Raw genomic sequence first — 14,906 nt, 5'->3', positions numbered from 1 at the left:
AAAGATTCTGAATGGCCTCTGGAGGCAAACCGCCTTGCACATCCTGAGACAGAAATACTGAACTGGATAACAGAATGAAGCAGACCATTTTCCTTTGGATTATGTTTTGTTTTATGGTTTCTCCCATTCATTTTAATTGTTCTCTGCAACGTGAAAAACAGGAAAATGTGTTTAATAGGAATGTACGTGTAGAACCTATATAAGATAGTACACAGAATCAGGGAGGGTGTGTGTAGAGAGAGGTGATGGAGGAGAAGGAAAGGGAAAACATCTAAGCTATATGGAAGTGATTCTAGAACACGGAAAACAAAAAAATAATTTAATATAAAAAGGCAATGTGTAAATATTAAGTATTTTTATTTTTATTGTAGCGCTTTGACTATCCAGTTTGGAATAGAATGGATAGAGCAAAGGAAATAAAATATGCTGAAAGGCAGCTTCGTGGGACTAGAAGTTTACTTCTTATCTTCAGATTGATGAAGCACTTTTAAGACCTGTTCTTTTTGAAAACTGAGTTGGACAGAAATGTGAAATAGGTGAAACTCCCTTAATTTAATTTTTTCTGAGGAAACTCTGCTTCTTGGCACCTTGGCATTTATTTTGAATTACTAAGGAAAATCAGAATACATAATTTTGTTTTGAGTAACATTTTTTTTCTGTTTGTTATATTTAGATTCCTAACGGCAATGAGAAAGAAAAATGTCTGTTGAATAAAAATCTAATCCTACATGACGAAGTTGCCAAGCTCAAACTCGAACTAGACACAGTAATAATTAAGGATGAAGAAAAAGAATGTCATTGTATGGAAGATATAAAAGTTTGAAAAGAAAAGATTGAGGAGCTTCAAAAGAATTACAACTGAATGAAGAAGTCTTAAGAAAAATTACATTCCAGTGCAGTGGAAAAGTACATGATCTGACGACTGAAAATGCAGTTCTGAACTTTAAATTGAACAATGCAAAACAGAGACAGAGTAGAGAGAGTAATTGCATCATGAAGTTCCCATGCGATTTCTGCTGTTCTCGATCATGAGCAAAGTGAGTCATCAAACTAGCCCATGAACATTCCTTTCAGGGAGAATGAGATGAGTGGCTTTGTTTACAACACAAGCTATCATGACACCCCTAGCTTAAGAGAGAACAATGGTGTCCTTCCTCATGAGCTGTCTAAAGCTGAAAGAAAAACCAATAGTTTAGAGAATTAGCTGTCTGGTGCACGATTGCTTCAGGGAAAAGACACCCATTTAAAAAGCATACAGAGAGAATTAAACCTTGCCCAACAGAAGAAAAGGAACTTCAACACACAAATCAACTGAAAAAGGGGAAAGTGAACAAGTTACATTATCAAATGGGAATCTATCCAAGAAAGATTAGCACAAATTCAGAGTGAAAATATGTTGTTTCAGCAACAGCTTGAAGACACCCAAAAGAAAACCATGACTAAAGAAAAGTTCTTGAGTGAATCCCAGGTACTGTTCATTGATCTTTTGAATATAGTTTGTGCTGACACTGAAAAACAAGTTCTTACGGTAGAATAGAGAAGTAAAGTGTTGACCAGTGAATGTATGTACTTAAGAGAGCAAATGTGTATATATGAAAATGTGTAGGCTGAAAGAGAGGTAGGGTTTTAAGAATTCTGCTTGGGTAAACATGTAACTTTTTGAAATGAAAGTCAAAATTGATTTGATGAAGATAATTTAAGCATTGAATTTTCAGCAGGCACGCAATATTATTAACTTTTATTGTCAAAATTTTGAAATGTAAGAAAGAAGAATGAGAAGCAATAGTATGATAAAATAATACCATAAAAACGCATAAGTAAGTGTGAATTTAATAATAGTAATGAAATGAAATACAGTAAAATACAGGTAATTAAGTTCATAAAAGTAAATACTTAATATATCAAATTAAAATTTCTATGAAATAGAAATAAATTTTCATAAAGAAAGTATTTATGTAGAAATAAATAAAAATAAATACATAAAAGTATAAAAATAAAATAAAAAAATAAAGTGTCAGTGTCATCTTTTAGGTAAGATGACTCACTTTGCTTAAAGAAATTGTATAGTCAAAGAAATTTTTTTTTCATTAGCATAGATAGTGTTATCTCTTGTGCATAGATATTGATTAATTTATTATTCTCATTCCTTTCCAAATATTACATTTTCTTAATGAAATACAATAAATTATTTGAAATGCTAAAACTTCTGAAGAATCCTACAAAATTTTGCTAGGAATAATGTAGCAATTAAAATCATATATCTCCCTTGAGATACTCGTGAGTATTACCGTTACCCTTTTCATAAGATTTTTAAAATATTCATCAGTCTGACGAGTTTTTATTCATACTCCTTTGAACTAGTTTTAGAAACATTGAAGAGTGAATCATATTTTTAGTGGAATTCCAATGACTAGTCTCTACCTTTCTTTAAAATTTAGGACAGTATTTCTATTAAAAGGAATATAATTATGCACTAAGCATTAATATTTTTTGTGTTAATAAACTTATTTTTTTTTTGCAGCTACAAAGTCAACCAGTACATATTTACTTTTTTTTTGGATTTTTTAAAAATTTATTTATTTAGCTTTTAACATTCATTTTCACAAAATTTTGGGTTCCAAATTTTCTCCCCATTTCTCCCCTCCCCCCGCCCCAATTCACTGAGCACTCTAATTGCCCCTATTACCGATCGACCCTCTCTTCGAACATCCCTTCCTTCCCTTGTCCCGATCTTCTCTTTTGAACTGTAGGGCCAGATAACTTGTTATACCCCATTACCAGTATTTCTTATTTCCTAATAGTAAGAACAATACTTGAGAGTTGTTCCTAAAACTTTGACTTCCAACTGTTCTTCATCCCTCCCTCCTCACCCATTCCCTTTGGGAAACAAGCAATTCAATATAGGCCATGTCTGTGTAAGTTTGCAAATGACTTCCATAATGGTCGTGTTGTGTAAGACTAACTATATTTCCCTCCATCCTATCCTGCCCCCCCATTGCTTCTATTCTCTCTTTGGATGCTGTTGCTCCCCAAGAGTGATGACTTCAAATTGCTCCCTCCTCCCAATGCTCTCCCTTCCATCATCCCCCCCACCCTGCTTATCTCCTTCTCCCCCACTTTCCTGTATTGAAGATCAGTATTCATACCAAAATGAGTGTGCATTTTATTCCTTCCTTTAGTCGAATTGATGAGAGTAAGCTTCATGTTTTTCTCTCACCTCCCCTCTTTTTCCCTCCACTGAAAAGTCTTTTGCTTTCCTCTTTTATGACAGATAATTTTCCCCATTCCATTTCCCCCTTTCTCCTCCCAATGTATTTCTCTCTCACCACTTAATTCCATTTTTTTTAAAGATATGATCATATCCTCTTCAATTCACTCTGTGCTGTGTGTGTGTGTGTGTGTGTGTCTGTGGGTGTGTAATCTTACCAACTACTCAGATACTGAAAAGTTTGCAGAGTTACAAATATCATCTTTCCATGTAGGAATGTAAACATTTCAATTTTAGTAAGTCCCATATGACTTCTCTTTGCTATTTACCTTTTCATGCTTCTCTTCGTTCTTCTGTTTGAAAGTCAAATTTTCTTTTCAGCTCTGGTCTTTTCATCAAGAGTACTTGAAAGTCCTCTATTTCATAGAAAGAGCATTTTTTCCCCTGAACTAATATACTCAGTTTTGCTGGGTAGGTGATTCTTGGTTTTAGTCCTAGTTTCTTTGACTTCTGTATAATCACATTCCATGACCTTCGATCCCTTAATGTGGAAGGTGCTAGATCTCTTGTTATCCTGATTTTATTTCCCCAGTACTTGAATTGTTTCTTTCTAGCTGCTTGAAATATTTTCTCCTTGACCTGGGAACTCTGAAATTTGGCCACAATGTTCCTAGGAGTTTCTCTTTTTGGATCTCTTTCAGGTGGTGATCCGTGGATTCTTTCAATATTTATTTTGCTCTCTGGTTCTAGAATCTCAGGGCAGTTTTCCGTGAAAATTTCATGAGAGATGATGTCTAGGCTCTTTTTATGATCATGGCTTTCAGGTAATCCCAAAATTTTTAAATTGTCTCCCCTGGATCTATTTTCCAGGTCAGTTGTTTTTCCCCATGAGATATTTCACATTATCTTCCATATTTTCATTCTTTTGGTTTTGTTTTGAGATTCCTTGTTTTCTTATAAAGTCATTAGCCTCCATCTGTTGAATTCTAATTTTTAAAGGACTATTTTCTTCAGTGAGCTTTTGGACCTCCTTTTCCATTTAGCTAATTCTACTTTTTAAAGCATTCTTCACCTCATTGACGTTTTGAAACTCTTTTGCCAATTGAGTCAGCCTATTTTTGAAGGTGTTATTTTGTTCAGCATTTTTTTGGGTCTCCTTTAACAAGGTGTTGGCCTGCTTTTCATGCTTTTCTTGCATCTCTCTCATCTCTCTTCCCAGTTTTTCCTCCACCTCTTTAACTTGATTTTCAAATTCCTTTTTGAGCTCTTCCATGTCCTGAGAACATTGAATATTTATTTTGGTTGTTTGGGATACGGAAGCCTTGACTTTTATGTCTTTCCCTGAGGGTAAGCATTGCTTTTCCTCATCCAAATGTATGGGAGGAGACATCTGCTCACCAAGAAAGTGACCTTCTACAGTCTTATATTTTTTCCCTTTTTTGGGCATTTTCCCAACCAGTTACTTGACTTTTGGGTCCTTTGTCAAGAGCAGGGTATTCTCCGGGAATCTGTGAGATTTCACTTCCTCCAAAGTGGCACAATGAAGCGTGTCCTGGTCTGGATGCAGAGAGCGATTTCTATGCCAAGAATCTTAGCAGATACCTCTCCACTGGCACTTGGCCTCGAGTTCCCAAGTCAGCACTTGGGGCTGATTTTCAGATAGGCTGGATGGCAGGGCCACCATTCAGTGTGAAGCAAAGAGCAGCTAGCCCAGGGCCTCCACCCAGGGCAGAGGCAAGACTCAGCTCTTCAATGGCCCCAGGGGTTTTTACGCTCCAACAAGGGAGCTTCCATAGGGGCTGCTGTGCAAGATCTGTGGCCACTGCCTGCTGCCAGAGCTATGGGAAAGCCGTCTCCCTTCCTGGTCTGCTGATTGAACCCCATCACTGGCCTTTGGTGCCTGTGGGCCAAGGGGTCTGAGGCCTCACTGTTGCAACTGCAGATTCAGCCCCTGAGGTGTCCTCACTAATCTTATTTTTTAATTGTTTGGGTGTCCCTACTAATTTTTTTTTATCTCAGTATTTTTTATTGTTTTAATAATTATCCTTGCTCAGTGTCCAAAATTGCAGTTTCTAGAATCATTGCCTTTTATTTGTTGAATATGCATTGCCCCTTACAATCTACTAGCAGTTCTCATTCTCTCTGATTCATCATCAATTCAATGGGGAAACACGTCACAAAAAAATTTTTAAATTTTATTTTTAGTATATATGGTCATGAATTTGAATCCAGTCCTTCCATACTACAATTCAGTTTACTTGTATGTATTTAGTTAATTAGGTCAGTTTTATTTTCACAAGTTTTTATTGCCATCTTTCTGCTTTCTGCTTCCTTCAAAAATTTACTAGATGTTATTTAAATTTAATGTTTCAAGGCACTTAATATTATCTAATAAGAGAAAAAAAAGCTTTAGTTCCTTTTATTTTTTGGTTTCATTTTCTCTTACTCACTGGTGCATTCACATACTTTGCTGTATGGTGAAGTGAAGATGATATTTTGTAGCATATCTCTCTATGCATTTGTGACTGTGTATTTCTGTGCATATTTGGACATATGGATATGTGCATATGGATGAATATACTTATGTATGTAGAAACACTGACCTTGCAATATACTGTGTATACATAAGTGGGAAAACTACCCTATTTTTATTGTTTTCATTTTCTCTGTCCATTGGCTACAGCCAGACGTGTAATTCCTATTCTAATGGATAAGTGAATTGCTTTGAAGCCTTGGCAAAGAGAGTTGAACATGTGAAAGGTAGTTAACAAGGATATATGTTGCAGTTTTGGCTGCGAGCAAACTAAAACATACTTGTCAAGTGCTTTTACTAAGCCTGATAAGGATATCAGCACCTATGTTCATTCTCCAGGGGAAACTATGAGAGGAACGAAAATGCATCCCTTTCTTATGCATGTCTTCCTCATTGTAAAGGCAGGGGCAGAGAAAGAAAGTAGTTCACGTTTCTGAAAAAGGGAAGGGGAAACCCCTAATGTTTCTATCAAATATAAAAACTATTGATTATTCCCACTCCATTACATCACCTTCCATGTCAATTTCAGATAAAAGAGTTTAGTCCCTAGGTAACTTTGGAGGTCTTTTAATTTTTCTCTGAAAGAGGTGATGGGGAAATCAGGTTGAATGCATTGCTTAATGGGGAGTACACTGAGCAAGAAGAAGACAGCATTTGATCCATGCTGAGTGGAGGTGAAGTTGTATAGTTAATTGAGGTTTGTAGTCTCAGGAGACAAGTTCCAATCCTCTTCTCTCTCAATGACTGCCTTTAGGACCTTGAGTAATTCATTTAACTTCGTTGGGCTTCAGTTTTCATGTTGGCAAAATGAGGTGCTTGTATTAAATAGTCCTTAAGATATCTCTAGCTGTAAATCTATGGTAATTATGAATATATAAATGAAGTTAAGTTGAAAGAGAAAATATTAATTTCTGTTCATTTTAAAAGTGTGTTCGTTTTTTTATGAGCTAATATCATGTCATGGAATCATGAACAGAAATAATTTGGAAATATTTCACTCAGGTTACAGTAAGAAAGCTTCAACAAGAACTTGCTGATTCTTTGTGATATCATTCCATGACAGTAGTTTCACAAGTTGCATCATTTTATCGAACTGATTTTGAAAATAAGAAAAAACTACAGGAGAAATTAGATCAAAGGAAAAGTAATGTATGTATGCATAAAATCTATAATTTCTCACTGGTTAAGGGAAAGTGTGTTGAGTGTGCTATTTCCTTTATTTCATCAATATTATAAATTTTCTGAACACTATGCCTGTCATTTACACTCACATAAAGCTAGACATAAAAACTCCACCAACTGTACACTTGAATTTTAATATATTAAATTAAATTATATTTAATATTTTTTTTAATTTTTCATTTGTAACATATTTCATATCACATAAAACAATTCCCACCTTTGGTCGGGTGATATCTCTTTTAAAGTGTTCACAATGTAGACCACAATGTAATTTTTTTTAGCAGTATCCAACTGAGATACTAATGATAACTATGTATGCTAACTTCATAAGCCCTTGTCCTAATTGTCTCCACATTCCTACTAAGAAGTAGACGACCTTAGCTTACTGTTGTTGTTCTAAACTCCTAAGCCTAATAGCTTAATTTTAGACTTGACCTTGGATGTTCCCCTACCAACAAGCTATAATTTAATTGATCTCGTATTAGGCTTACCACCCTTTTGACTAGAGGAAATTGCCACTAAGTGTTAGGACATTGCAGCGAAAAACAAATCTCCCCAAATTCCTGTCAGTTTCAGGCAGGAATAGATTGTCAACTTGCATTCACTGAGGCTTCGAGTCTGCCAGCTATCAGTGGGGAAATTGAGTCAGGAGAATCCTACCTCAGCCCAGGCTGTACAGCCGCTCTCCCACCCTTCCCATGAGATCACCTTTTTCAATTCCTATACAGGCTTAATGGCACCATGGATTGGAGGCTCAGATTACTATTTTGCTATCCATATATGGAGTTAGATTCAGAATAACAGTCACTTAGTAGTCTCATAGCATCTTCAAATAGCAAGTTGCAATGACCACGGTTTCAGTTATGACTATAATTTCACATTGGCTAAGGCACATCTTTTGAGAGAAGTCTTAAGTGACTTCCATGCCGTTCTATACCTGTTTTAGTTCCCACTTAAATAACGATCATAAAAACAAATTTACCAATCAAACCTTAACCTTTCCATCAATGCCCATTTTACCCCAGGTTACCTGACTCTAGGAGGTTTAGAATAAAATGCATTTCCCCAATCTAACGATGTCTCTGGTGTAGTCTCAGTAATTAATTCTGTCAATTGTTTTAATGTTAAGTGCTTTAACATCACTTTGTAACATGTCCAATTATTCTCCCTATCTCTCCCGTCCCCCCACCCACTAATTCCCTGCATTCTGATTACCCCTTCACTCAATGAGCCCTCCCTTCCATCACACCACACCCTTCCCTTTTCCCCATCTTCTGTCTTATCTTGTAGGGCAAGATAAATTTCTGTACCTCACTACCTGTGTTACCTGTTTATGGGTTATATGCAATAAAAATTATCAGCATTCCTTTCTACTGCTTTGAATTCAACCTTCTTTCCATCCCTCTCTCCTTCTCTCCCTCCCTCCCTCCCTACTCATCCCCCAGAGAAGGCAAATAATTTAATACAGAGTAAATGCAGGCCGCTTTAAAGAAGACTTCTATAATAATCATGTTTTCTAATACTAACTATATTTCCCAGTATCCTGTTCTATTCCCCGGTATGTTTTATTCCTTCATTTAACCTTCTTCCTTCCCAAAAGTGTTTATTTCTAGTTATTCCCTTCTTCCATTTGCCCTCCCTTCTATCATTCCCCTCACCCCTCTTGTTGCCTCCTGTGCTACATTCCTCTAGTATAACAGAGATTTTTATACCAATTTGAGTGAGCATTTAATTTCCCTCCTTTAGACGAATGTAGTGAGAGTAGCATCACTTACCCCCTGTCCTCTTCTCCCTTTTCTCCTCCATGGAACTAGATTTTTCTTTCTCTCTTTATGAGTTATAGCCCATCCCATTGCATTTCTCCCTTTCTCCTCCCAGTATGTTACTCCCTCACACTTCAGGTTTTTTCTATATATTATTTTTGTAGATATCCTCTCTTCTGATTCAACACAGCCTGTACTCTTTGTCAATGCGTGTGTGTGTGTGCATGTGTGCATGTGTATACAATCCTTCCACCTACCCAAACACTGAGAATAGTCTCAAGAGTTATAAATAATTTCCTTCCAAGTAGGAAGATAAACACTTCAGATTTAGAGAGTTTTTTTATGACTTTTCTTTCCTGTTTATCTTTTGAAGCTTCTCCTGATTTTTGTGTTTGAAAGTCAAATTTTCTGTACAAGTCAGGTCTTTTCAACATGAATGCTGCAAAGTCCTCTATATCACTGAATGACCATTTGTTCTCCTGAAGTATTATACTCAGTTTTGCTGGGTAGCTCATTCCTGGTTTTAATCGCAGTTCCTTTGACTTCTAGAATATGCTTTTCCTAGCCCTTCAATCCCTTAATGATGAAGCTAACACATCTTGTGTTATCCTGATTGTATTTCCACAACACTCGAATTCTTTCTTTCTAGCTGATTGCTGAATTTCCTACATGACCTTGGAACTCTGAAATTTGCCATGATCTTCCTAGGAGTTTCTCTTTTCGGGTGTTTTTCTGGAGGTGGTAAGTGGATTCTTTCAATGTTTATTTAGTCCTCTCGTTCTAGAATATCAGCACTGTTTTCCTCAATAATTTCATGGAAGATAATGTCTACGCTCCTTTTCTGATCATGACTTTCAGGTAGTCCAATAATTTTTATATTGTCCTCCCAGGATCTATTTTCCAGGTCATTTGTGTTTCCATTGAGGTGTTTCACATTATCTTGTATTTTTTCAAACTCTTTTTTGTTTGTTTTCCAACTTCTCGGTTTATCTTACACTCATTCATTTCCCTGAACTCAGTTCTCTGTTTCAGAGAACTGTTTTGCTCACTGAGCTTTTGAACCTTTTCCTTCTTTTGCCTAATTCAACTTTTTATTGCCTCCTTCTCCTCCCTGGCTTTTTGGACCTCTTTTCCCAATCGTGTCAGTCTCTTTATAAAGGTTTTATTTTCCTCAGCATTTTTGTGGTTGTCCTTGAACCAGGTGCTACCTTGCTTTTCGAGTTTTTCCATTGCCTGAGTCTACTTTAAGTTCAGTTTGGAGGCCCTGGAGGCAGAGGTCTTAACTTCCTGTGACAGTAAGTCTTGTTCTTTCTTGTCTGAAAGGATGGGAGGAGACAGCTGGTCACCAAGAATGTAACCTTTGATGGTCTTACATTTTTTCCCTTTTTGGGGCACTTTCACAGCCATTTACTATCACTCAGGGATGACGTTTAGATCAGCTGCTCCCTACTGCCAGAGGCTTTCAGTTGAGCTTCTTGAACAATGGACCCAGGTTACTTCCCACCCTCTGTGGCTTCCCGTGTCTGCTCCTGGCCTCTGCCATCACTTTGGGCTATTGCTGAAGAAATCCCTTTACCTCTCCCCAGCTGGGAAATCCCTCCCCCATTGACTTTGGGTGATTTCTGTGTTGCTTGTGGGTTGAAGTAAGTGGGATCCTCCCTGTTAGGAGCTCTTCCCAGAGGTCTGTTCAGGTCCTCTTCCTCCCAGTGCCGCATGGCCAGGGTTGAGCTCTGCTCTGCTCAGCGTCCTGTGAGATAGACCTTTCCTGTAAGCCTGCAGGTTGCCTTTGACTGGAAACCTCTTTTGCTCTGTTGTTCTGAGACTTCTGTTGCTCTACACTTTGTGGAGAGACCTTTTTACCGTTATTTTGTGGGCTGTAGGGGAAGTGCTAAAGTATATGCATCTTCCTACTCCTCCATCCTAGCCCCACCCAATATTTAATCATTTCACAGCATTCACTCTTTATGTGGTTGCCAATTTTGTTTTTCTAGCCTTACACAAAGAATCGGGTGTTTTTCCAACTGCCAATAATAAGTAAATCATTTCTATCATACTTCATATTTAGAAAGACCTTTACATTTATTTCCTGATTTATTCCCCCAAACAGCACTGTGAAGTAGAAATTATTTCTCTCCTTCTCTTCGAACTACTCCTTGAATAAAAGCAAAATGTCATTTCGTCAAAATTTGTAAATATATAAATTACACATGCAAAATGCCATTGAGAATGAAAGTAATTAGGTGGAGAATCTCATTATTATCTTCTACCTTAATCAAAGTGACCTCACCATGCTGATTTCCAGCTCCATACGTTCAGCACCCTCTTCTTCTCACTTAGTTACACTTCCCTATTTAGTATACCTATCTAAAACCTATCTACTCTTCACTTCAAGGTGCCTTTGAATTACAGAAGTATGATTCTTTTGCCATAACACTTTTTGAACTTTTCATACCTATTGAATTCTTAATCTCCTGAATTCCACTTAGATTTGGACAAACCATAATTTAGTGGTTAACTTTATACTGATTGCCTTATGGTGTTCACATCTGTTAACAAATTATCATGTCCTGATTCTAAGTCTGTTTTTTTCAACTAGATTGTGGTTCCTTGAGGACAAGAATTATTTATTCTTCATTTACTCAATAGAGCTTCCTTTTCCCAGAGTGTTGGCAGTATAAGTAAGTGTTATTACTGTAATAGTAAAAGACGTTGTAGTAGTTGTTCTAGCAGTAGTAGCACGAGTAGTAGAAGAGGAAGAACAAGGAAAGTAAATGTTTATTTGTTGATTTTACCATGAATTGAAAGTTTACCCAACATTAAATTTGTTCTAAGGCAATAATGGGCCTAAAGCATTTTTTTGTTTTTCTGGTCTTATTTTTTATGCATTTTCAATTTCCCAGAGACCCAGTGGCAAAATAGAAATTCAGTATAAAATTATTTCATTCTCAACATTTTTAGTATTAGAAATTGTTACGATGAATGTGAAGTTAATCGTAGAATAACATGGCAGTCAAAGTCTCACAACCTGCTCCTTTTATTACTATAAAATGCCTTTCTCCATAATCAGTTGCTTTCCCACAGTTACATGTATTATGTAGTAGGCTATTTATCATGATACCAGCCCAAAATTATAGAAATAGATATTTCTGATAACGTTCAAAACACAGTTTCAACCTAGTATCCATCGTACGTGGAAAACTAAGCAAAATCTATGTCAAAGCAGTCAAAAAGAGAACTTTGGATGGTGAGAATTTTCAGAGATACATTGGGGAATTTTGTATAGAGATTTGAACCTAGAATTACAAAGATCTGCCTTCATATATGGTCTTAGGTGCGAAGGCATAGCAAGGAAGCAACAATTTAGATTCCATCTCTGACAACATGAAATTGGTCATTTAATTCACACTCAGGGGAAAGTGGCACCATTTCTTGTCTAATTTTCCTGATGATGAAAATGTTCACTACGTAAGACTTCAGTGAAATGATAGTTACTTTCTTCATCAAAACTTATTTCATCAACCAGTGACTGTTAATTATGCAAATAGTACTATGATAGATTCTGAACAGGTTACAAAGACTTGGTGTAAGACATGGCCTCTTACCTTGAAGAATTTTCAATCTCACTGGGAAGCCAATACAAAACAGAGGAAATTCATTTATTATACAAGGTAGAATTTAAAGAAGTATTAAATAAATGCTATACCTGTAAGTATTTATATAAAGGAGAGATTATTATAGTTGGAGATTAGCGCAGGTGATGTTGATCCATTACTGGGTTTCCAACGCCAAAAATATTCCATATAAATTTGCTAAGTTAGTACCTCTGCTGGAAGAACAATTGCCGAATACCTACATTATATATGTATATATCTATATATCTATATATATATATCTATACACACACATGCATATATATGTATATATGCATATGTGTATATGTGTATATCTGTTCCTCTATATATATGTACACAGAAACATATGCATGTGTACATACACAAATTGTCCAAAATCTGCGTCTGACTGTGACTTTTACCAGATTTTGAGTCCTACCTCAGTCCATTGCCATCCACATGATTTTCAACAAATGGCTTCCTGTTTCAGGCCTCTGATTCCTCATTTATTCCATGATGTGCTAACTCATCTCTAGTATCCCTTTCTGCTCTCACAATCTATAGTTCTAAAAGACTAAACTGCACTTCTGTTACACACCTAGCAATGGATATGAATTGGACTGAATAGTTCTTGAGGGTCCCTTAGAATTTTGAAATGATATCCTTATTCCCTTTCGTTTTCAGTAGCCTCCTTTTCTTAGAATTTTTATCTCTTTTCCATCCTTTTTCACATTCTATATTCCAGTTAAAGTTAAAATGTCTCTGCAGAATTCTGAAGAAAAAAGTGATGAAAAACTTTACAATATTGTTCTCCCCAGGTTGAAGAAGAGCAAAATGACACTCAAAGACAAAGGCAGGGTCTGAGTGTCAGTTCTTTGTAAGATGGAATTCTGAATAAGCCTCCATGAGTGAACAAAGAAATAGAAGCTACTACTTCCAAAATGAGTCAGGCTGGTCACCATTTCGAGTGAGCAGTAACGCCGATGGGTGAGTGGCGATACAAATACATGGAAGACAACACTCCATCAGGAAAAAGCTGTTCAGAATGTCTCTGTCAAGCCAACAGATGGCTATTGCCAACCCCCTTCCACCAGAGTACATAAATGCCAGAAAGACTGGCCTCCTCACAAACCAACTGCAGTAATTGCAGAAGATTGTCCTGAAGGCTCTATGGCAGCAAAGTTTCTCTTTACCCTTCCAGCAGACTGTGGATGCGGCCAAGCTCACTCTCCCAGATTATTACAGCCTCCTAAAGCTCTTGGAACATAAATACTATGCGGAAGCCTCAGAATGTATAGAAGACTTGAAAATATTGTTTTGCAATTGTTTTGCAAGCCAGGTGATGACATTGTTCTAATGACACAAGTCTTAGAGAAACTGTTTCTGCAAAAACTGTCTCAAATGCCTTCAGAACAACTAGTGGCAGGTGGAAAGGAAAAAAAATGAAAAGGTACTCAACAATCTTCAGGAGTTTCCACTATGAAAGAAAAACCATTCCCTAAGGCATCAGAAAAGGTAGCTAAACAGCAAGTGATTCCATCTCCTCTATGTCCTCAGACGTTACTTTCTGCATTGCACATTGCTAAACTAGCTCCACCAAGCTATAACACACAAGCTGTAACATAAGTGAAAAGGGGTGTGAAAAGGAAAGCAGATACTATAACCTGTATAACGTGGATAGATACAGCAAGTAGTGAATCTTCATCAAGCCTGGTTGAGCACAAATCTGCTAAAATACCACTTGTAATAGAAAAAGTTGTCAAGAATATCATACCAGATTCTCAGCAAAAATATAGAGTTGGGAACATGTTAAATTAACTGAGTAATTAAAATACCGTAATGAAATTCTTGAAGAAATGTTTTCAAAGGACGAAGTAGCATATACTTGACCTTTCCATAAGCCTGTTGCCAGTACTGCTCTAGGACTCCATAAGTACAATGATGTTGTCAAAAATCCAATGGACCTTGGCACAACTAAAGAAAAAGGTATAACCAGAAATGTAAGGATGCACGTGAATTTGCTGCAGATGTTCAGTTAACGTTTATGAATTGCTGCAAGTATAACCCACCAGATCTTGAGGTGGTAGTGATGGCAAGAACACTTCAGATGTTTTTGAGATTCAGTTTCCAAGATCACAGATGAACCCATTGCAAGAATGTCTATGTGCTATATAGAAAAGTATGTCACCAAAGCATTCTGTAGAGAAAGTAGCAGTGATGCTTGCCAGGCCTAGAGGCCTGAGGGCTACCCGAGTCTTCTTACCTCTATCCCGAGGTCTTCGGTTGGCCAAACCGGATGCTGGTATGAGAGAAAGAATGCTCCAGAGTCGAACAAGGGTTGAGCTTTATTTCAGGGTCTAGTTACAAGTGCAGGGGAATTCTTCCTTAGGAGGGAACGAAGAATCTCCCAAGGAGGCAAAGATCTTAGAATAAGAGATTGGAAGTAGAAGTATAAGTGGGGAGAGAGGGGGAGGGGAGAGAAGAGAGAGGAAAAGCTGAGCCTTGTTGTCCTCACCACTCCGCGCCCCTCCGCCCAAGAGAGCTTTCAGGCTTTCCTGATCCTACTTAAACCCTCCAGCAGCATAGTTTGCATCTGAATTCCTGGCTGT

The 14,906-nt window shown here is 37.1% G+C and overlaps 1 long non-coding RNA gene and 1 pseudogene across 1 annotated transcript; both read left to right on the top strand.

Annotated features, from left to right (window-relative positions):
* Nucleotides 1-231: 231 nt before the first annotated feature.
* LOC140523411 (uncharacterized) lies at nt 232-9,972 on the top strand. Its single transcript, XR_011973397.1, has 4 exons — nt 232-536; nt 674-1,468; nt 6,744-6,890; nt 9,336-9,972. It is a non-coding gene; the product is annotated as an uncharacterized lncRNA (long non-coding RNA).
* A 3,087-nt stretch (nt 9,973-13,059) lies between these two features.
* Nucleotides 13,060-14,893, top strand: LOC140524360 (bromodomain testis-specific protein-like; annotated as a pseudogene).
* The last annotated feature ends 13 nt before the right edge of the window (nt 14,894-14,906 follow it).

This window comes from Notamacropus eugenii, chromosome 2, assembly GCF_028372415.1.
Source record: "Notamacropus eugenii isolate mMacEug1 chromosome 2, mMacEug1.pri_v2, whole genome shotgun sequence".
In the NCBI taxonomy this organism is placed as follows: Eukaryota; Metazoa; Chordata; class Mammalia; order Diprotodontia; family Macropodidae; genus Notamacropus; species Notamacropus eugenii.
Note: the sequence above shows the minus strand (reverse complement) of the source record. Positions and strands in the feature narration are given on the sequence as shown.